This window comes from Cavia porcellus, unplaced genomic scaffold (genome assembly GCF_034190915.1).
Source record: "Cavia porcellus strain 051 isolate PalLab524CR breed Dunkin Hartley unplaced genomic scaffold, mCavPor4.1 scaffold_24, whole genome shotgun sequence".
Taxonomy (NCBI): Eukaryota; Metazoa; Chordata; class Mammalia; order Rodentia; family Caviidae; genus Cavia; species Cavia porcellus.
Window position 1 is genome coordinate 3,058,767 of NW_026947507.1, and position 20,568 is coordinate 3,079,334.

Sequence of the window (20,568 nt, forward strand, 5' to 3'; positions counted from 1 at the left end):
ATAAGAGGGAGCATAGGATAAAACCCCTAGATAAGGGATGTTCCTAACCGTTAATGTCATTCATTTTGGGTACTTTTTTCTCATTCAGAGAAACTTCAGCCACTCCAGGAAGGCATGTTGAGCAAGATCAATTGGAGTGAAGCCCAGCTCAGAGCCGTGTCCCCAGATGGGATGTAGAGCTAATGGCACTTCCTCAGGTGAGGAGTGAATGCAGTAATGGGTGTAAAATGCTGAGTATGCTGTTGGCACACTGTGAGCTGTCTTAAAGAGTGGTTATAACAGGACTTGGAGGGATGTTAACGTACTATCGTCCTCAGGGGGCTGCAGAGGGGCGGATGCATAATTGGCTCTCGAATTGAATATTTGAGTAAATGAGTCATCCCTTATATCATGTAGCAGTCTGAGTTCTTTGGAAGCTGGAAGCTGACACCATCACAGTTGCCTCTCCTCCACCTCAGACAGGCCTTTGACTTATCTAGGTTAAAGAGGCCACTTGTGATTATTTTTGGAGATGATGGTGAAGTAGATGGTAGATGGAGGGAGAAGCTGGCCAACTGAAATTCTAAAATAGATTTTAAACATTTGCCTAAGTGGCTTTTACTACTATTTTTTTTTTTTTTTTGTCTTTTTCGTTTTTATCAGTACTGGGATCGAACTCACGACCCCACACTTGCAAGGAAGATGCTTATGCCACTGAGCTAAATCCCCAGCCCCTACTATTTCTTAAAGTCCTGATAATATGATAGTATTTCCTGGAGTTAGACAAGATGGGGCGTATCCTTCATGATTTAGAAACAGAGTAGAGTATTTGGACTTTTGGAAGGAAGCAGCAATGCTGCTTTTCAGTGGCTCATTTTCAAGGCATTTGAGGTACTAAAAGCCAGAAAAACAGTCCTGACCCTCTTCCTTGCAAAATTCATGTTAGCTGGCAATAAGCAGGTAAACCTGTAATTAAACCCATGTTAAGTCATATAGAAACAATGTCAAGGACTGTGTGTGTAAACTCCAGAATACGTTGAAACTGAGTTCCCAAAGTCGTATGTCATATTTGGAGGCAGGGCCTTGGAAGCAAGTTAGGCTTAATGAGTTTGTAGGTGTGGGCCTCATAATTATATTACCAGCTTTAAGAGACGGAGAGGGAGCCAACTTAGCACGGGCACTCTGTGTTGTCCAGTGATGCCCTCCGTCGCCACAGAAGTAACTATAGTGTGTTCTGGGGAGCGGGGCCCCCGCCGCATGCTGACTGGCAGGTACTGGTTTGGTGCTCCCAGACTTCACAGCCGCCAGACATGTGTGGTAAATAAATATCGGTCCTCTATAAATCATCTGGTCAGGAGTGTTCAGTTTTAGCAACTACAAATGGACAGAGGCAGCCCCAGGGAATGTGACTTGCGGAAGGAAGGATGTCAGGAGTGCTTGCCTGAGGAATAGGTGGAGGGGCAGCGTTTAATATGGAGGGGAGTCTGCAGGTGTGCGTGTGTGTTTTGGGGAAGACCACGGAGAGAACAGGCGTCTTTGAAGACCGAAGTGACACTGTGTAACTGCGGCTGGAGCAGGAGGCCCGAACGTTAGACGTGTTTTTCTTTTCGTGTATGTAAACTTGTACTATAGTGGAACTCCTGTTTTGTGTAAATGTCTGGCCTTAGACTTTTTTCCCCCGGATAATTGAATTATAAGAAGGAAACTGCACTCTTATTTTAGCTGATCAGAATTGAAACCAATATTTATCATAATTTGATTCATTTGACTTTAGAACCGAATGAGGCTGGGGGTGTAGCTCAGTCCTAGGGCGTGTACTCAGCATTGCAAAAGCTGGGCTGGCACCACATCGCAGCAAACAAACAACATGCAGACAAAAATTTTCAACTAATTTTATTTTCTTTTTAAAATCTAGTAGCTTTTTATTTAAAATTCATGATATATATATTTCTAGCCCTCATACTGTGTCTCTGTCACACACATATACATGTACGTCATTTGAGTCTACAGAGTCGTCAGAACTGATTCGCTTCGTGTGTCCTAGTCTCTGGGAAACCCCGAGCCCAGGCCTGCGATGCTGATACCTGTGCTGCAGAAGGTGGCAAGAAGCTGCCTTAGCAAGGGCGCTTTGCTCTTTCGGGGTCTGTGAGAGATCTGGTGTGTGATCCTCTTTCCCACATGCATGCTGGTACTTCCTGTTTTTCTTTGTTTCCTGTTAGTAACCCTTTCCACTGTGCCAGTTATTGGGGATCCCTGCAGTGAGTCCTCAGACTCCTGCCAAGTGTTATGGCACACAACAGAAAGAAAGACAGCAAGACACAAAATAGGGGTGCAGGCAGGGACCTGGGATGACAGCTTGCTTCAGGGAACAAAAGGCCACCAGGTACCCAGACCGTGATATTTATTTATTATATCTGAGTCAAAGGACAGTGCGTGAAGGGCAGTGGGTGTTTCTGGGAACAGCAGGGTGACTGTGGTAGGCTGGTAAGAACAAAACATTCTTGCAAGGACAAGGACTGGATGAGACGGGGCGATGAGGAAACCGTAGTGTCCCCAAACGCCTTATCATCTGCAGCAGATCTTATCTTGCCCTGTGAGCACTGCAGCAGTTATTAACCGTGGGCCCTCCATCCATGACCAGGAAAGATCTGGGAGTTTCCCAGTTCCCGTCTAGCTCAAGGACAGGGAAGAACAAGCTTTAGACCTCCTCTGGACCCAATTTATAATTCATAGTCCCCAACAGTTTCCTTTTCCTCTTTGTCCTTTTCTAGAGATCTCGCTGATTGTTTCTCATTCTTCCTGATAATGATTTCGCCTTATACCCGGGCCCTAAAGGGTTGTTAGTCTGATCAGTTAGTCTTCGGTGGTCTGGTTTGTGACCTTCTTGTTCTTCACTGCATAACTGTGGGTGCCAGGTACACACAGTCTTTTCTCCTCTCATGGTTCTGCTAAGCTTCTGGCCATCTTGGTGTACTTAACGCTCAAATGTCTCTCTTCTATTTCTCATCAGTCAAGTTGCAGGTCAGGGAAGCTGTGTGAGCTCCTTTAGGTAGAACAGAGCTCAGTGTGGGAGTGAGGTACTTTCAAGAAGATTGGAAGGGAAGGATGCCCTTTAGAAGAGAGGAGAGGATCTTGGCTTTGCCTCATAGGATGACTCCCAGGCAGTTTGGCTTGATTGGCTTCTGGGTACTGCCCCCATGGCTGTAGGCTGGTAGCTGGGAATCAAGTCACCAGTGGAGCTGCTGACATCAAGAGCATGCTGTTTGGCTGTACTCCAGTCATCAGAGGAGCTACTGCAAAGTGCCTCTCCACTCCAGAAAGCTAGTGCCTGAATACTGCTACCAACAACAAAAGCAAGCTCACAAACATCATCCTTGGACACCTCCTGTTTCCTCTTTTCTTGGGTACCCTCCACCTCCCTCTCCTCAGCTCTTCTCACTGGTTAGAGCCTGATCCATGCCCAGAATTCTAGCTTCGAGAGTCTGGGAAGTGATTATAGGATTCTGGCCCTAGAGGTAGAGGTGTATGCACTTGAAAGGCATAGAAATTAATGTTGAGTGACAGGCCGTCATGTCTAACATGTGTCTAAAATATATTTCATCAGATGCTTAGCTAGAATATTTAATTCAAAGCAGGTTGAGATAGACTCCGGAGGATGTGTTGTAAAAATAAAGGCTCTAGCTGCTAAACAATTACCCTTTCAAACAGATGGATATTATAGGTTCACAGTTGAAATTGCCAGAAAACACATTAAGCAAATAAGTAAAAGTTGCCAAGTATCCATGTCTGCATGTCTGAATATAAAAATATTCCTTGGATTTGGGTTAATAATCAAAGTAAAATATTAGGAAAAGTATTATTTTTATTATTATTATTTTGAGCCAGAGTCTTGCTATGTGGTTCAGGTTGGCCTTGAACTCATTAGGTAGCTCAGCCTGGTCTTCAGTTCATAGTGATTCTCCTGCCTCAGTCTGCCGAGTGCTAGGATTACAGGCATGTGCCACCATGTCTGCCAGGAAAATTATTTTTAAAATGGTTCTTTCAACCAGTGTCTCATGTACTGTACTTATTTCACGAGCCACAGCACAAAGGACGACAACAGTCCTATCAGAAATGATAGCCCTTGACTGGCTGGTTCATTCATTAAGTGAATTATCTTTGTACTTGTGCTTTTGCTGAATCTTTCTCTCCTCTGTGGCTTTCATAGTGCTTTTTGTAAAGATTACAAGCACACAAATTATGTGTTTATTGGAGAGCAAAAATATGCTTGAATTTACTCCCATCACTTATTTCATACCCTGGTACTTATCTAATTCCTTTTTTATAAACCACTAAAGTAGATATGAGATCACTTCTCTTCCTAAGTACAAATGTTTACATTCAGAAATTGCGTTAGTACCTCTAAGAATAGTCTTGATTACTGAATAAAACCATCTTGTATTTGCATCTGATACTTAGAATTAGAAAATGAGAGAAAAATAGCTTAAACAAATGGAGTATTATAATGAATTTATCAGTCCCCTGCATGTAGTTTCCTAAAATTTGCTTTTACATCCCCCAAAGTAAGAAAGAACCATTCATATATTATATTGTCTGTGGTAGATGATAAAAGTATTTAACTGAAGGATTGAAAATTTAATTGTTCATGCTGCAATACCACTATGTTCTTTTGAGGCCAACTTCACTAGCAACTTCTAGCCATGCTCCTTCCAGCACCAGAAGTGAGCATGTCAAAACAAAAGTGTTCTTGTTCTGGGAATGTAGATCCCCAGAATGGTTACTATCCTAGACCCCTCAACAAGCTGCTGTTCCTAAACCTCACTTAGTATCATGGAATAACTCTTGAAATCTAATGTAAATCATTTTACTATGTGTACGTATACATGGACAGACAGAGAGACAGAGTGAGAGAGCGAGAGAATTGATCTTTATATATTATATATATATATTATAGTAACGTGTGAATGGCCTCTCTGATTTAGGTTCTCTTCTTTACCCCAATTTTTCTCTTTCATTTGTATTTTAGCAAACATTGGAGACAAAATCCTGGATTTCTCTCCCCCTAGTTTACAAGGATGATGAATTTTTATATTCTCCAAATCAATAGAGCTTAATTGAAAATAGAGTTTTCTAAGTAGCTTATAAAGTAAAAGAACATGCTTTCTTAGGTCACAGATGTACAAAAGGGAAGGGAGAAGTGAACAAAAAAGGCATGCCTGAGTTTTTATATACCTTTAAAAGCAAAATATGGGAACCCAGAAAGACTAATATTTCAGCATCATTGGATGATTTGTTTATTCACTGACTCAAGAAGTTCATGGAATGAAACCAATTTTGTTACACAGCTGGTGCTAGGTGCTGAAGATTCGTGGCTCTACCCAGAGAGGCTGATGCTCTGTGGGGTTGGTAGCAGTAAAGGATTATGGTATGCGCTCTTATCATGCATGTGGAGAAAGAATGATATATTCTGTCATGATGAGGTGGAAGATGGAGTTAATTAAAACAACCATCTCTGTGACTTCAAAGAATGTTTGCTGACATTTTTACCACAGTAAAAAGATATCTGAATGGCAAATTAATAGCTGTCTACAACCATGTCTTTCTGTTTCTTTTAACTCACAGAAATTAAAGTAAGCTTGTTGACAGGTAAGTTTAGTGTTAAAAGAAATAAAATGTGTTTGTAAAAAAGGACTGCTTTGGGCACCATAAGTAATGTTCATGCAATTACCAGAAATCATTAAAAAATTTTCAAGCCCTGTAACATTTCAGTGCACATCAAATTCGAAATTAGAGATATTCCAAGAATATACAGATACCATCAGAATAAGACATTGCAAAGATGGCAGTGCAGTGATTTATATAATTATAAAATAGATCCAAAGTAACCATGTGACTAGTTTCTTAAACCAAGACAGTTTTGAGAGTGAGTGAAGGGAACACTATTAATCATTGTCCTGAGAAAAGGAGCCCAAATGAAGACCAGGCTTTATGGTCAGCCAGACTAAGGTACTAGTTGTGCAGCATGATTGCTGTTATGGTTTGTATCTAAAAGCTTGTATGGCACATATCACAACACTTCATATGCTCATAGGTGGGGTTTTTCAGAGCCGGTTGGTCTAGAATGTGTGATACTGGGATTAAAGGTGTGTGATACTAAAGTAGCCTACTGATTGGAGTTAGCACAGCTCTGGGTGTGGATAACGAAAGCCCCACCTTGGGTGTGGATGGCGCCAATCAACAGGTTTATAACCTGGGAAGGTATAAAGGAGAGAGGAAAGGCAGCCTTACTGCTGTCACTTGCTCCTTGCCACAACCCTAATTCCTACCCTCATCATCATTACCCGATGAGGGAATCAAGCAGAGCGCATGAAGCAGGCCTATATTTCCTATGTTATACACTAACTGGGCCTCTTCCCTTATGAATTGCTTTAGTATACTTACAAAACCTACTAGGGACTATAAACTTCCTCCTATTTGAGTATACCAGCACGATCCCCCTTACAACCTGATCCACTAATATAATATGACTAGCCTGCATCTAAGCATTCATAGTAAAAATACCACTTTACAGGCTTCACCTATGACTACCCAAAGCTCACGTCGAAGCACCAATCCAGGCTCAATAGTACTAGCAGCCATCTTCCTGAAACTTGGGGGCTACGGTATAATACGAATCCTTCAATTTTTAGACCCATTAACAAACTTTATAGCTTATCCCTTTATTCTCTTATCCCTATGAGGTGTAATCATAACCAGCTCAATCTGTTTGCACCAAACAGACCTAAAATCCCTCATTGCATACTCATCCGTCAGTCATGTAGCACTAGTAATCGTAGCAATCATAATTCAAACCCCACTTAGCTTCAGAGGCGCAACCGCTCTGATAGTTGCCCATGGTCTAACATCCTCCCTCTTATTCTGCTTAGCAAACTCCAATTTTGAACGAATCCATAGCTGAACCATAATCCTAGCCGAGGACTTCAAACTTCCTCTAATAATAGTTTGATGATTATTATCACGTTTAACTAACCCAGCCCTTCCACCAACAATTAACCTGGTCGGAGAATTATATATTATTCTCTCAACATTCTCCCCCGCGTTGGAGCCAGTTGACTATGGACTGAAACCTCTGCAGACTGTGATCTGAAATCAGTCTTTCCTCTTTAGCTTGTGAGTATCAGGCATTTTGTGTCGGCAACAAGAAAAGTAAGACAGATGAAAGAGAAAAGGAGAGGGAGACTCACTGCTTGCTGCTTGCTGCCTACCCAGTCACGGACTGTTTGTCCTTTGTTATTCCCCCAGCCATGCAGCCCTGTTTTGGAGCTAGCCAACCATGGTCTGAAACCTCTACAAACTTGGAGCTAAAATAAGCCTTCCCTCCTTTAATTTTGGGGGTTGCGTATTTTGTATCAGCAATGAGAAAGTAGCTAAGAAAATTGACTTATGCTTAATTTTTTTCTATGATAAAATATGCAGAGTATTAACTTCAATGTTGCTTTTCCTAAAAATGTGATAAAATATACAGCATATAAAATATAATATTTTATATTACTAAATGTTAATTATTAAATGTTAATCACTTTAAAAGTACAATTCTGTGTCATTAAATATGTTCACAATGTTATACACCCATCACCAACTCCATCTTCAGAATCTTTCATCTCTTTAAAGTGAAGCTCCTGACTCATTAAATAATGGCTGTCCAGTCTCTTCTTCCAGTCCCTGGCAACTACTATTCTCCGTGCTGTGTTTAGGGATTTGACTACTCTAGGAACCTTTGTAAGTAAGTTCTTATAGTATTTATCTTACAGTGAGTACCGTATCTCATTTAGCATAACGTTTTCAAGGTTCATCTGTGTTGTGGCATGTATCATAATTTCACTACTTCATAAGGCTGCATCACATTCTGTTGTATGTATAATTATGGGTCGTTTTTTTATCAATTCATTTGTACTTAAAATACTTGAGTTGCTTCCATTCTTTTGGCCAGTGCGCCGAATGCTGCCATCAACTTGAATGTGCAAAAGACTCTTTAAATAACTGCTTTCAATATTTTTAGGCTATATAATATTGAATTTTAAATGAAGAAATGTAAAATGGAAGAAAAGAAAATATTTTCTTCCTCTACAGCATTTCTCTGGTCATTTTCTCTAGATCAGAATTACTTTAGTTTGGAGTCCAACTCACCTTTGCAGAATTCATCAGGAAAAGTAGTTGTCGCAGATAATCTAAAGAAATCACCTGCTGCAAAAAAACACTGTGTCTCACATTTCATCTCCTCACAGAGGAAGCTAATTTTTTGTTTTTTTGTCACAATGCCATGATGCATTTGACCACAGATGCTGCTGGGGTTGGCATCCAAATGCCAGACTCTGAGTTAAGACAGTGGACCTCAGAAGCACAGAGAACCAGGAGAACAGCGTGCGTTTGAACAACAGCGTGCTCCGTGTACATCTTTGAAACACACAGGGCCGTGAATTCCTGGGAGTCAGGGAACAGAGGCAACTGCTAACATCTGAATTAGAAGCTTAGAGGCAAGAAGACAGGCTCAGAATGAAGGTAGACCTTCCAGGGAAAGAGAAAAATACTTCCGTGTGTGGAATGGATATCAGAATGCTGATGTCGTCTCTGATCTGTTTAACTAGTCTCTTTATGGAAATAGAGGTACTAAAGGATAAATCTTTGAAGTTGTGAGTCACTCCGTTCCCACTGGGGCGTTATGCTCCTGGAAAGTAATATTGACATGTCTGAAATAAACTGGAAATTGCCACATTCATGTGCTCTGCTCCTTTCCTTTCCTTCTCTGTGGCACTCTGTGCGGCAACAGAAGACATTTATTCATATATAAAAACAGCCTTAAAGGAAATTGATAGCCTTTTTGCCATTAGTAATAACTGATTTTTGGAGAATACATTTTTAGAAGTTATCTGACCATTGGAAATAGTACCTGGGAGCCAGATATTAAAAAGCTCTCAGAAAAAGTGAACCTGAAGTGATTGTCTGGACTATACCTGTATCAGTAAAGCCTGAAAAGTTAATAGACAAGTCCATATGAAAATCTGTGTATGAATGCTTGCAGAAGCTCTGTGCACAATTACTGAGAATTAAAAGCCATAAAATGTCCTCAGTAAGTAAATGGGTGCACAAATTGTGGTATATCCATATAGTTAAAATATTATTCAGTTATGAAGAGAAATTATTTATTGAGCCACAAAAAAAAAAAAAAAAAAAAAAAAAAAAAAAAAAAAAAAACCACGGAGGGAACTTAAGTGCATTGTGTCAAGTGAAGAAACCTGACAGAAGAATCTTTTACTATATGATGCTCTGGATAGAAAAAACTATAGCGATAGTAAAAGAATAAGGGGTTGTCAATGGGTTGTGTGCAGTGGGTGAGATGAATAGGTGGAGCAGAGGGAATATGTAGGGCAGGAAGATATTCCATGAGACCACAACAGTGAGTACTTTCCACTATGAATTTGGCAAAAGTCAGAACTGTTTACGACACAAGAGTAAATCCTAATGTAGACTGCAATGTTGGATAATTATAATGAATCAATATTGATTCATTACCTGTAACCAAGTACCACACCAGTGCAGGGTTTTAATTTAGAAAGTTCATAAAATATTTTTTAAAAATTAAGAAATTCCAGTGGTACTATAAGAAAGTGTTAATTAATGTCAGGGGTCCAAGCAATGGCATGTCAAGTAGTGAGGGACGTAGCTCCAAGTCGTGGGCATTGATAGTTCTGTCGCTCTATTTCCGTCAGCTATTCTGCACTGTAAGCACAGACATTTCACTGAAGCTTTTAGCAGGTGAGAAGGATGCACTCTCAGATTGCTTAGCAAAGCACTTTCTTGCCATCTAGTTTTTACTGGTTAAATGCTTGGATCAGAGCCTACAGAATCCATTGACAAGTCTGAAACCAGAAAAATCTGTCAGCTCTGAAGCTGCAAGGCCATGTAACATCACATCCCTCCTATCTTCCATTGTTAATTTTTTCTACTGCAGACAAGGGTTGAATTCTCCACACCACTCTCCTCTGCAGGAAGCTTTTGAGGTTTTACGTTAAGTTGTCAGAAATGCAGATCCAATTCTTGTTTTCTAGGAGAGATTAATGTGGTTACTACATAAGCATGGGAAGGGGCCAAGTCATATGCCATTTCCTCCAAAAGGCTATCTAGACACTCTCGTAAGAATTCAGTGTTAGTAGAAACCCGTGAACAGAATGTGGGGCTACATATTTTTAAAGATTTGTTTTTCAGCCAAAGTAATGTATAATCTGTTGTTTGGTAGTTTGTCTATTCTACTTGTTAAAATCTGAGGTTTTTGAAATGTGTTGGCAGTATGTGCATTGAGAAGGTTTTTATTCTCATTAAGAAGATTACTGAGGCATAAAATGGATGTTTTTATATGTGGCATATTATGTTAGAATAAACGTGTATCTTTGAAATGTGCAAGAGCCTAGGGGTACCACGCCCGATGCAGCAAACAGCACTGATCAGCTTCATACTGTGGTCGGTTTTGTGTTGTAGGTAAAGCACAGCTTCCAGGTCAGTTGCCAAGGTAATATATACTTTTAACCATATAGTTTTGAGTTATTTCCTCCCCTGTATTATGATTCATCCATTAAAGCAGAAAATTGAATGATGTTTTTAAATGCATAAGAACCTGTGTTTTATTTTTACATGAGGATTTTTATTATAGGCAAATAATAATCAATAAAACTTTTATATAGATTATTGCATGATTCATGCAGCATATACTTTAGCTAAAAGTGTGCTTGAGTAACTCCTTTTATGTCTTTTTTGGAACTAGATTTGAGGATGGCATGGTAGCTCTATGAACCTGTAGAATCAGTACACACGGTGCTACTCCCTGGTCCTTAAAAAATGAATTATGTGGCTTACTACTTGGTTGATTCTCAAGTATTTTTAGGTGCTGTCAGCTTTGGTTTATATTCATTTGCCTATTTTTGATTCTGGTTTTTGCATGTATTATCTTTGGTACTTCTCACTTGTTAACAATTTAGTCAACTGTGAAAATTCTGGTGATCGAAGTAGAATGTTAAGCTTTCAAAGGAAAAGACTCAAGTTACTGCTGTCATATTATCTGTTATTTAAAAGCCAACTTTCAAAAGTATCATATTTCATAGTTTTAAAAATTCACATTTCAGCATCATTGAGGTACACATACAGTTGATGGCACATCCTCAGTTTTCTTGGCAATAAGTAAAATGGTTTTGTGTATGACAAAACAGATGGCATCCCAGCTTTCATGAAATGTTGTGTATCAATTTAGGAAATATTTCCATCCGGTCTGTTTTTTCTTATTTGTTTTTTATTTTTAATTTAATACTAGATCTCAGTATTCCCATTTAATTTGTATTTTATTTTTAATATAGGTAATATTGGAACCCTTTGAAGTTTAAAAATGGTATTTGTGCTTCTAAATTTGAAATAATTAGGCTGTGTATATTTGTACACAGGCTTAGCTCCAAAGGTACAAACACAGTGATAAGATAAAGTGTAAAAACTGTAAAAAATTAAACTTTCCGAAACAGACTGGTTCTGGGCATAGACAATAATACCTGCTGCTAGAGGAAGTATAATTTGCTACTGTTGGAAAGCTTAAAATGTCAAATACATTCTTATAAAATACAATGGAGCTGCCAGCAAATGAGACCATTCTTTTCCACTGGTGGATCTCCTATTTCTGTGCAGCCTTTTGAAAGCTCCTCAGGATGATGTATACATTAAAAACATACCACTGCATCAGTTTTAAGGTATTTAGTAGGTGTGGGTTACTACAGATGATGGGCCAGACTGTATGACCCCAGCTCTTGAGGGGCTCAGGAGAAATGAAAGAGAACTAACACAGAAGAGAACACAGCAGTGGGACGATACCAAGGAGCCCTGGCTAGAAAGCAGAATGCTAAGTATCAGCGACCAGTACTCAAGGACTCAGAGGCATAGATACAACTGACCTTCCCCAGTGTCCCAATCCAAGAAACACAGTACTCTGTGAGTGCTCACTACAGTGGTCACCAAATTTGTTTATGCAAAGCCAGTCCCTTTGGTGATGTGAAAGTGTTTTTCTTTACATTTTAGATAGGATTGCAACAGTTGTAGTTGTTGTCTTTCTTTAAAAATTGGAGCAGACTAAATGCAGCAGATTAGAAAATACAGATGCTTGTTGGAGACAGTCACACAGAATGAGAAGGGACAGCTGATAGCAAGATAAAGCAGAGAGATTAATATGGAGCACAGTTGTCTTTCTGTCTCTGTGGGTTCTGCATCCATAAATTTAACCAACCAGGGACCAAAAATAATTTAGGAAAAAATATATATGTCTTGAACATGTACATACTTTTTCCCTGTTCTTATTCCCTAAACAATATAGTGTAACAACTATTTACATGTATTTTATATTGCTTTAGGTATTATGAGTTATCTAGATTCCATGAAATGTGTTTTAATTTACACAGAAGTCATACAGGAGGATGTGCATATATTAAATAAAAATATGCCATTTTGCATAAGAGACATGATAATTCATATATTTTATTATCCATAAGGATTTGAGAGGTTCCTGGAGCTCCATAATCCTCTATAAATATCAAGGGGCAACTTCACACAAAACAAGTAAGGGCCATAAGCCATTTATTGTAGATGCAGAGTCTTTATTAGCCCCAGAATGTGCTGTTGCTCTTTGTCATAATTAGCTCCTATGTTACTAGAAAAAAAGTGTAAAATTATGGTTTTACACTTAAATTATGGTTTTATACTTAAAATTACTGGTTTGTCAGAGGAGTTTGGAAAGACTGGGAGGTGTGAATTTAAAAAGCCCTAACATGCTGTAAGCAGAGCCTACTAGGGTATTCTAGTTGGAGTTCAGAAGACCTTACTGCTGATAGAAATGTGGACAGCAAAGGCCAGGCTCAGGAGGTTTCTGTGGGAACTTTATTCGCAGTTGGGCTAGAGGCACTGTGTGTTATACTGTGGCCAAAAAAAAAATCATCTACATTTTCTTCATATACTCTGGGGAAAAATTTTTCTACGTGTTCTTTCTGCCGTGAGACTGCAAGAGCATCAGGGTGGTGAAATAATTCATCTGATGGGTGAAATTTCAAGATGGTCCAGTGTTCACCCTGTGGCATGGGTATTGCTGCTTGCTTTTTGTCAGATTTATAGTGAGAATCAGGGCAAAAAAAAAAAAAAAGCAGAGAAGAAAATTAAATTTTAGTCCAAAAGGAGCAATGTGTAAAGCTGGGGCCAAAGGAATCATGGTTGTTGAAGACATTAGCTTCATTAGTAAGACACCAAGAACTTTGAACCAGCACAAGAAGAAATATCTCTTGAGAACAAACATCATTATTCATAAAAGCTAAATCTTGGAAGCAGTCTATATGTCCATCAGCAAATGAATAGTTATTTAGACATAATACAGTACTATTTACATAAAAAGATAAAATAGAGTCAGTTGTAGGAAAATGAGTGTACCTTGAGAGCATAATATTAAGTGAAATTAAATCAGGCACACAAGCTTAAAAATCATGTGGTTTCTCTAATATGAGAAACCAAAAGTATAAATAAAGAGCAAAATAAAATATATAATCTGAGAAGTGAGGAAATAGATCTTTCTCCAGTTGTAAAGCGATCAAAAGATGGAGTGAGGGAGGAGAGGAGGAAGGATATAAAAAAAGGAATTGGGGGCTGGGGATTTAGCTCAGCGGCATAAGCACCTGCCTTGCAAGCAGGCAGTCGTGAGTTCAATCCCCGGTACCGATAAAAAGGAAAAAGACCAAAAGAAAGAAAAAAAAAGGAATTAAAATGCAGGATGTTCACCAACTCTGCACAAGGAGTGTAATCATTGTGTACTGCAAGCGTGTGCTAATAAAAGGTGAAATTGTCTTCAGACCTTCAGGGTCTGTGGCACATGTGTATGTGTATGTGTGTGTGTGTGTGTGTGTGTGTATACACATTTTTAAAAAGTCAGCAATGGTCCCACTTATCACATACTCAAGGGTATTGAAATGTAAAACTGTTGATTTGTAAATATTTTAAAATTTGGTGTATGTTTGTAATACAAGATATTTACCTTGGCTTTGGAGAAGTAGTACATGTATACAACATATACTGATTATTTTAAATCTCTCTTTCTTCCCTCTCTACATTTCCTCTTCCTTCCTCCCCTTGATTCTCTTCTCCTACTCCAAAAAAGTCTGCCTTTATTTTACTCTTTATCATGTGATATTTAAATTTCTGTGACTGACTTATTTAACCTAACATTATGGTTTGAAGATCTACCCATTTTCCTACAAATGACTTAAATTCATTGTTCTTTATGACTGAGTAAAATTCCATTCAAAATTCTATGTGTATATGTACCACCTTTATATCATCCATTTTTCATGAGTAGAGAATCCTCCAGTCTCCAGTAGTAGCTTGAATTGGTTCCCTGGGAAATCATTTCACTGTGTTTGACCACCTAGGCATTCAGAGGCCACTTCAACTACGTCCATGGAAGCCTAACTATTGTCCACACTGATGACAGACCTTGGTGTCATCCATGTGATTCTGGTTTTAATCACAGAATACAAAAATTGTGGAGTTGAGAAGCATTCCGCCGAGATTTCAAAGAAAAGCTTGGGAGGCCAGGCAAGGGGCCTCCTGAGAAAGCAGGAATAAAATCAAAGGTGTAGTGGACCCCGGGGGAGTTGGAGATTCCAGGAACACAGAGCATCTACTGAAGAAAGCTGAGGGCTGTGAGTGGAACCAGCCTGAGAAAGGCTGGTCATGTTGGCTGCACTCTACAAGGCCATACAACTGGGGCCACCCACGCCTTTGGAACTCAGATTTTATTACCACATACTGTAGGTGCTAGATATAGAGCTACAGGACTTAATGTTTGTCTTTCTGGGTCTCATCTTACTTTGGTCCAATTTCTTTCTAACTCCCTATTCCGTTTTAGAATGGGAATATTTACCCTATGCTATTGTAATTTGGAATTATATAACATTTTTAAATTTTACAGAGGTTCACAACTAATTTGCTGTGAGTCTTGGAAGAAACATGGTTGGACTTCTGAAAAATGCTTGCATTATTGAGACGAGTGAAGGGATTATTATGTTTTTGGTTATATGCATGATAGTTGTATCATATTAGGTTGAATTATGACCTTGTATTTATTTGGGAATTTAAGGTGGTTGAAGGAGATGTGTTTGGATGTCAGTTTGACAGAGGTTGGGATATGATGCTTAAGATTGATTGTTTCAACTTGATTGGCTTTGGAATCTGCCTAGGGGATTGGTGAAGCACACTTCTGGGTGTGTCTGGGTGGGTTATAGAGTTGTGAGCTTGAGATCTATGTGTGATCCCTGCGCCTTCCTCTCTGACACTGTTCCTCTGGTCTACTTCCTGGCCTCCATAAACCAAGAGGTTTTGCTCTGCCCCAGTCCTCTTTCATGGACCTGACTTATGTCCAGCCTGCCATGTACAGAATCCTCTGAAACCATGAGCCAAGGTAAATCCTTTTCTTTTAAATTGAAGGTGTCAGATATGGTGTAGTGTTTCTGCAACAGGAAAGTGGACTAGTACATTGTGGATCATCATCGAACACTTCATTTCACTTTTAGTGTACGGGACTAGGGTAATCTCTTTGCTGGAGATGGAATCTGAGCACTGTAGGCTTGTTTTGTCCAAGTTGGACACCGTGGGGAGGTACGTTAAGTAGAAGCCTAAAGTCTGTTTTACGCCAGAGGAACAAAATACAGTGTTTAGCATACTCCGTTTTCTTGCTTGTGATATCTGATGTCCTTTTCATTTTTACACCATGAGATTATGATATAAAGGCATTTTATTTTAGGCTAGCTGGTTCAATATCATTACAGACACCGATTGTTGATATTCCAGAGGGATTGGTAATAAAACACTAGATAGCATGAAAATAAGTTCATTGACAGTACAGAGAAGATGAGACCGAGAAGCAATCATGTTTTGTGTTCAAACACTGCTTCACTCTGAAATATAGGGCATTTGTTTTCTTTCTGAAATCCAAAGTTATCTATTATTCAAAGATAACTCACTGTACTCTGAAATTTTAAATGTTAATGGACTAGCAAAAGCACAAGTACAAAGTTACTGAAGGCTTCAGAAACATGTGTCCCATAATGAGAGCAGATAATGGTACAGCTGGCACTTGACCTTGGGCCTTAGGAAAGTCCTGTTCTTAACTTTTGACTCACCCCATGCCAAGGGTGAACTTCCTTAGACCACACCGATGTTGAAGGTGATGACACCAGTGATTGCTTACCCGAAGATACCTCAACTTCTTGTATTGAAGTTGAGGTGAAAAAAAAATGACATTTCAATTATCATTTGACCCACTTAGGTTCTCTTCATTTAAATAATTTTAAACTTTTCTCCATTAATGTACTAAAACTAAATGAGTCCTTTGTAATTAACTAGGCTGTTTAGAAATGGGAAAGCCTCCTGATTTTTCTTCTTTTCCTCTTAAGTAGTCACTTCTCTATTAGAATTATGACCACTAATCCATTTGGAATGCCAAAGGAATATTGAAAAGGTTTTTAGAATGTTACATGTATATCAAACAGCGATTGTCCTTATGAAAGTGTTAATTTGGAGCAAGACTGACAAGTGGATTTTGAAGCATTATTGCAAGTTTAATTTTGCCTTGTCTGAGTATTTAACAATACAGTGCTAAAAAAGGCAACAGTATGTAGTGTTTATGTTTCAAATAAAAGAATACTCAAATAATAAAAGAGACCCATACTAGGGCCAAGGTTTTGGTTCTGTGGCATAAGCACCTGCCTGGCAAGCGTGAGGTTGCAAGTTCGATCCCTGGTACCAAAATGAGAGAGAGAGAGAGAGAGAGAGAGAGAGACCCACATAAGGGACCATAAAGTTCTCCAGCAATATAATATATGCTCTGTTTGATGAGGGTGTTATAGGAAAGGGATCGAGTTCGTCAGACCCTTTTTGGTTTTTATTTACTTAATCCAGAAAGTCTCAGGCTTACCCTTTGTGTGAAATTCCTATAAAGGATGAATCTCCCTCTCATACGCAAATGTTATCCAGTAACACGTACTTTAGCCGTTTCTAGGTTATCTGTCGTAAAGAACTATATGACCGAATTAATTAAGACATCTTCTTGTTAGCCAGCTGAGGCTGAAATTGTGGCAGAGTACAAATAGGTTGGGAGGCATCGAAAGCGCATGTTTCTAGGTGTGAGCTGGTGTCAACATGGGCTCCATGTTCAGCCCCCGGGAAGAGTCCAGCCCCAGGATGGAAAAGCCCAGGAAGACGGCCTGAGAGGCAGGAAGCCCAGAAGGCTCGGCCCTGTATTGCTCCCAAAGAGCAGAGCGTGTGTCTCCCCGTTCCCTTAGGATTGCTGGTTTAATGACAGGAGTTAATTACTCCAAGAGATAACCTGCACCTGTGCTGGTCACTGACTGCTAGGCTGACCAAACTAATGCCAAACAGCAGACAAACAGCAGAACTTCAGGGTCGTATTTCAGAACTCACATCAGCAAGCGCTGATGGTCCTCAGTGCATATACTGGGGGAATTGCTTCCAGGACCCTCCAGCTTACCCAAATCCAGAGTTCCTTAAAGGAAATTGTATATAATCAGCTTATTCTCATGTGTACTTCGAATCATCTCTACATTACTGTGATACCCAATAAAATGTAAATGCTGTACTGTTAACTGCTATATAACATTTTTTGGGACACAAAGCCAAAGAAAGTCTGTATGTGCTCATACTGGTGCAGTTCCCCTCGCCCCTAAATATGTTCAGCCCCTGGTTGGTCGGATCTCTGGATACAAAACCAGTGATATGGAGGGCCGATTGTGTTTTGATAAATCCACAGATGCTTCCCTTCTTGATTATATCCAAGTTTTCATCCTGGGCTCCGGGAGAGGGCTACCAACTTTTGTATTCATAGAGTCTTGTAAGTTCTTCCTGTGTTTTTGTGTTGTTTATATACAACCACACATACCTATCCAGTATTTCTCTTTAAAGCTGTTTGGTTCTGTGGTCCTAAGGTTTGGGTGCAGGGCCTCTGGCATGCTAGGTTCCACAGAGCCGCACACCCAGCCTCTACACACATATTTAAAGAAAGGAATTATTTGAGGCCCAGGATCGCTTACTGAGGCTGAGCATTCCATTTTTTAGCTCTTTCCTGGTGATTGTGTCAGCACTACTTGATTTTTTAATAGACATCAGCAAACTATATTTTATTTCTTGAACAAAATTATAGAGAAAACAAAATGAATTTGCTCTAACTTTTGTATACCTGTCAGTAAACAGATTAGTGTGTTGTTTCACTACCCTTGAACTTCTGATTCTGGGTGTTTTTTGGTTTTTTTTCTTTAAGAGAAGCCTGGTTTTTTTCTACTCTCTGTTTCTAAAGGAACAGCTGGCCAACATTTATTTATTTAGCAATCCTAGAGATCAAATCAAGGGCCTCTCACATGCAAGACAAGTACCAACTCCTATCCCTGGCTCTCGGCCTGCTTTTATATTATAGTATATTTTCTATCACAACATGCCAGTAAACAGGAAATTTATGGCCGCTACATTCTGCTTCTCACTCTACCCTGTTACAGTTTATATTCGCAGCCCAGGCCTGGCGTAAGCCTCTGCCTCTGTGAGCACGTTCTCTGTTCAGTTCTGTGCCCTCTGGGCTGTCCTACCCACGTACACGTCAGAGAGAGAGGTGAGCCGGCTGCCCTGGTCTTTTTGTTTTTAACTTTGTAATGTATCCCAATGTATTTGCTGGCTGACGTCCCTGTCACTAGTAAGACTGTCCCACAAATTAGGGCCTTACAAATATCCAGACCAGTTTAAAATATCTTGCTACAGAAAATCGTAATTTTTTTTCTTTTTGTGGGTTGAGGGACTCGGAATCAAACTCAGGACCTCGTGATGGCCAGGCAGGCACTGTGCCACTGAGCTATATTCTCAGCCAAAACTGTGATTTCATTTGGAGGTGGAAATAAAAATTTGCAACAAAGCTTTTTATTAGACGGCGCTTATTTGGAAATGTCAGTCACTTCATACCTTCACAGCCCTGTAACCTGTACAGAGTAATGGATTTGGGGACCGTGATAGAAAAATATTCCTCACTCTGGGAGGCCGAAGTAGGAAGATTGCAAGTTCAAGCCTAGCCTGGGCAACTTAGGGATTTAATGAGAAATTGTCTCAAAATAATAAATAAATAAATGCAGGCTAAGGATATAAAAGAAGAAATTCCTGTTTGCATATTGGATATTGGAATTTGAAAAAAATGTTATTTTAATTCTTGGGAAGGTAAAGAACATTTCTGTATGAAAAGCTTCAAGTCTATAGAAAAAGAGAAAGCGTACTTGAGACATTATCTATACTTTTGTCTCTAAGAAGAGATAACATGTAACCTAGAGAAGTTAAATGCCTTGTCTTCTAAAAGCAGGCAACCCAGTCACATTGCCAGAGTCCCGCTATGGGCTTGCAACCTAGGTCACCTCATTATGCTGTATTTTCTTCCATCACACTGAAACGCTGTGAGTTCTACTCTTGAAATTTTGTGAGATTTAATTACTCATATTGGTGCTTCAGTTTTCAGATTGTGTGTTAGCTGGATTTTAAATCAATTTGCCATTAAAGCATGTAATATAATATACAATATGTAGTTCAGATAAAAAAGCTATTAATTGAATAAACATTTCATGGAAAATATGTTCTCATACATAAGAAAACTACAGAGAATCATCCAGTGACAACAATTAGTAAACAAGAGAAGGAAGAAAAAGCAAGGAAAGTGTACTGCTAAAACATTTTGGGAAGAGGTATTTTTCAAAGGTATCTTTCCTTAGTCATATTTTACACATGACTATAACTTGTATAAGCATGTTTTCATAACTAAAACTCTTATTCTAAAAATATTGTTTTAAATCGTATTTTTAAATTAAAGATTTCCTGTTGACATATCCAGTGAATGTTACTGGGGATCTGCTGTAGGCCAGGCTGTATTCAGAGTGCTGGGCATGTGGATTAGTGACCCAACAAAACACCTGGTTTTGTAATATTAACAGACTACGTGGGAGAGACAGGCAATAAAGAACTGTAGCAGGTTTTCAAAGCAGAACTGTTAGATGCCATTGAGGCTGAATTACAAAGAAGGTAGACATGATGAAACTGTAACCAGAGCAAAATAAACATCCTTTTTCCCAGCAAAATAAGTTGAATAGAGCTTTATGGGATGTGTGTCTGCTTGGTACGCCTTAGAAAATTTTCTGTTCTTAGTTGAGATAATCCCTAATGGTCCCAAGTTATGCATTGCATTTTTGTACCCAAATGTCATATTAAAAAGCATTTTCTCAAAATAAAAAAGTAGAACTGTCTTGTTGTCATTATTTTGCACAGTGATGTTAGTCTGGTCTGGAGAACAGAAACTCCATTAGTTATGTTAGCAGAGAGAATTTAATATAAGGAATTGCTTCGACAGATAGCAGAGGACTGAAAGTGCAAAGAAGGAAGAAGTGAACGGAAGGAGAGAAACTACCGAAAGCATCTCTCACCCTGGGTCAG

The 20,568-nt window shown here is 39.2% G+C and overlaps 1 protein-coding gene across 5 annotated transcripts in view; it reads left to right on the forward strand.

Moving 5' to 3' along the window:
- Trmt9b (tRNA methyltransferase 9B (putative)) overlaps positions 1–20,568 on the forward strand; it is a 57,637-nt gene that overhangs the window by 2,731 nt on the left and 34,338 nt on the right. For all 5 annotated transcript variants that reach the window (XM_063234575.1, XM_063234574.1, XM_063234576.1 and 2 more), the window contains one exon: positions 89–197. The gene's annotated coding sequence lies outside the window, so the exon portion shown is untranslated. The remainder of the gene's footprint in view (positions 1–88; positions 198–20,568) is intronic.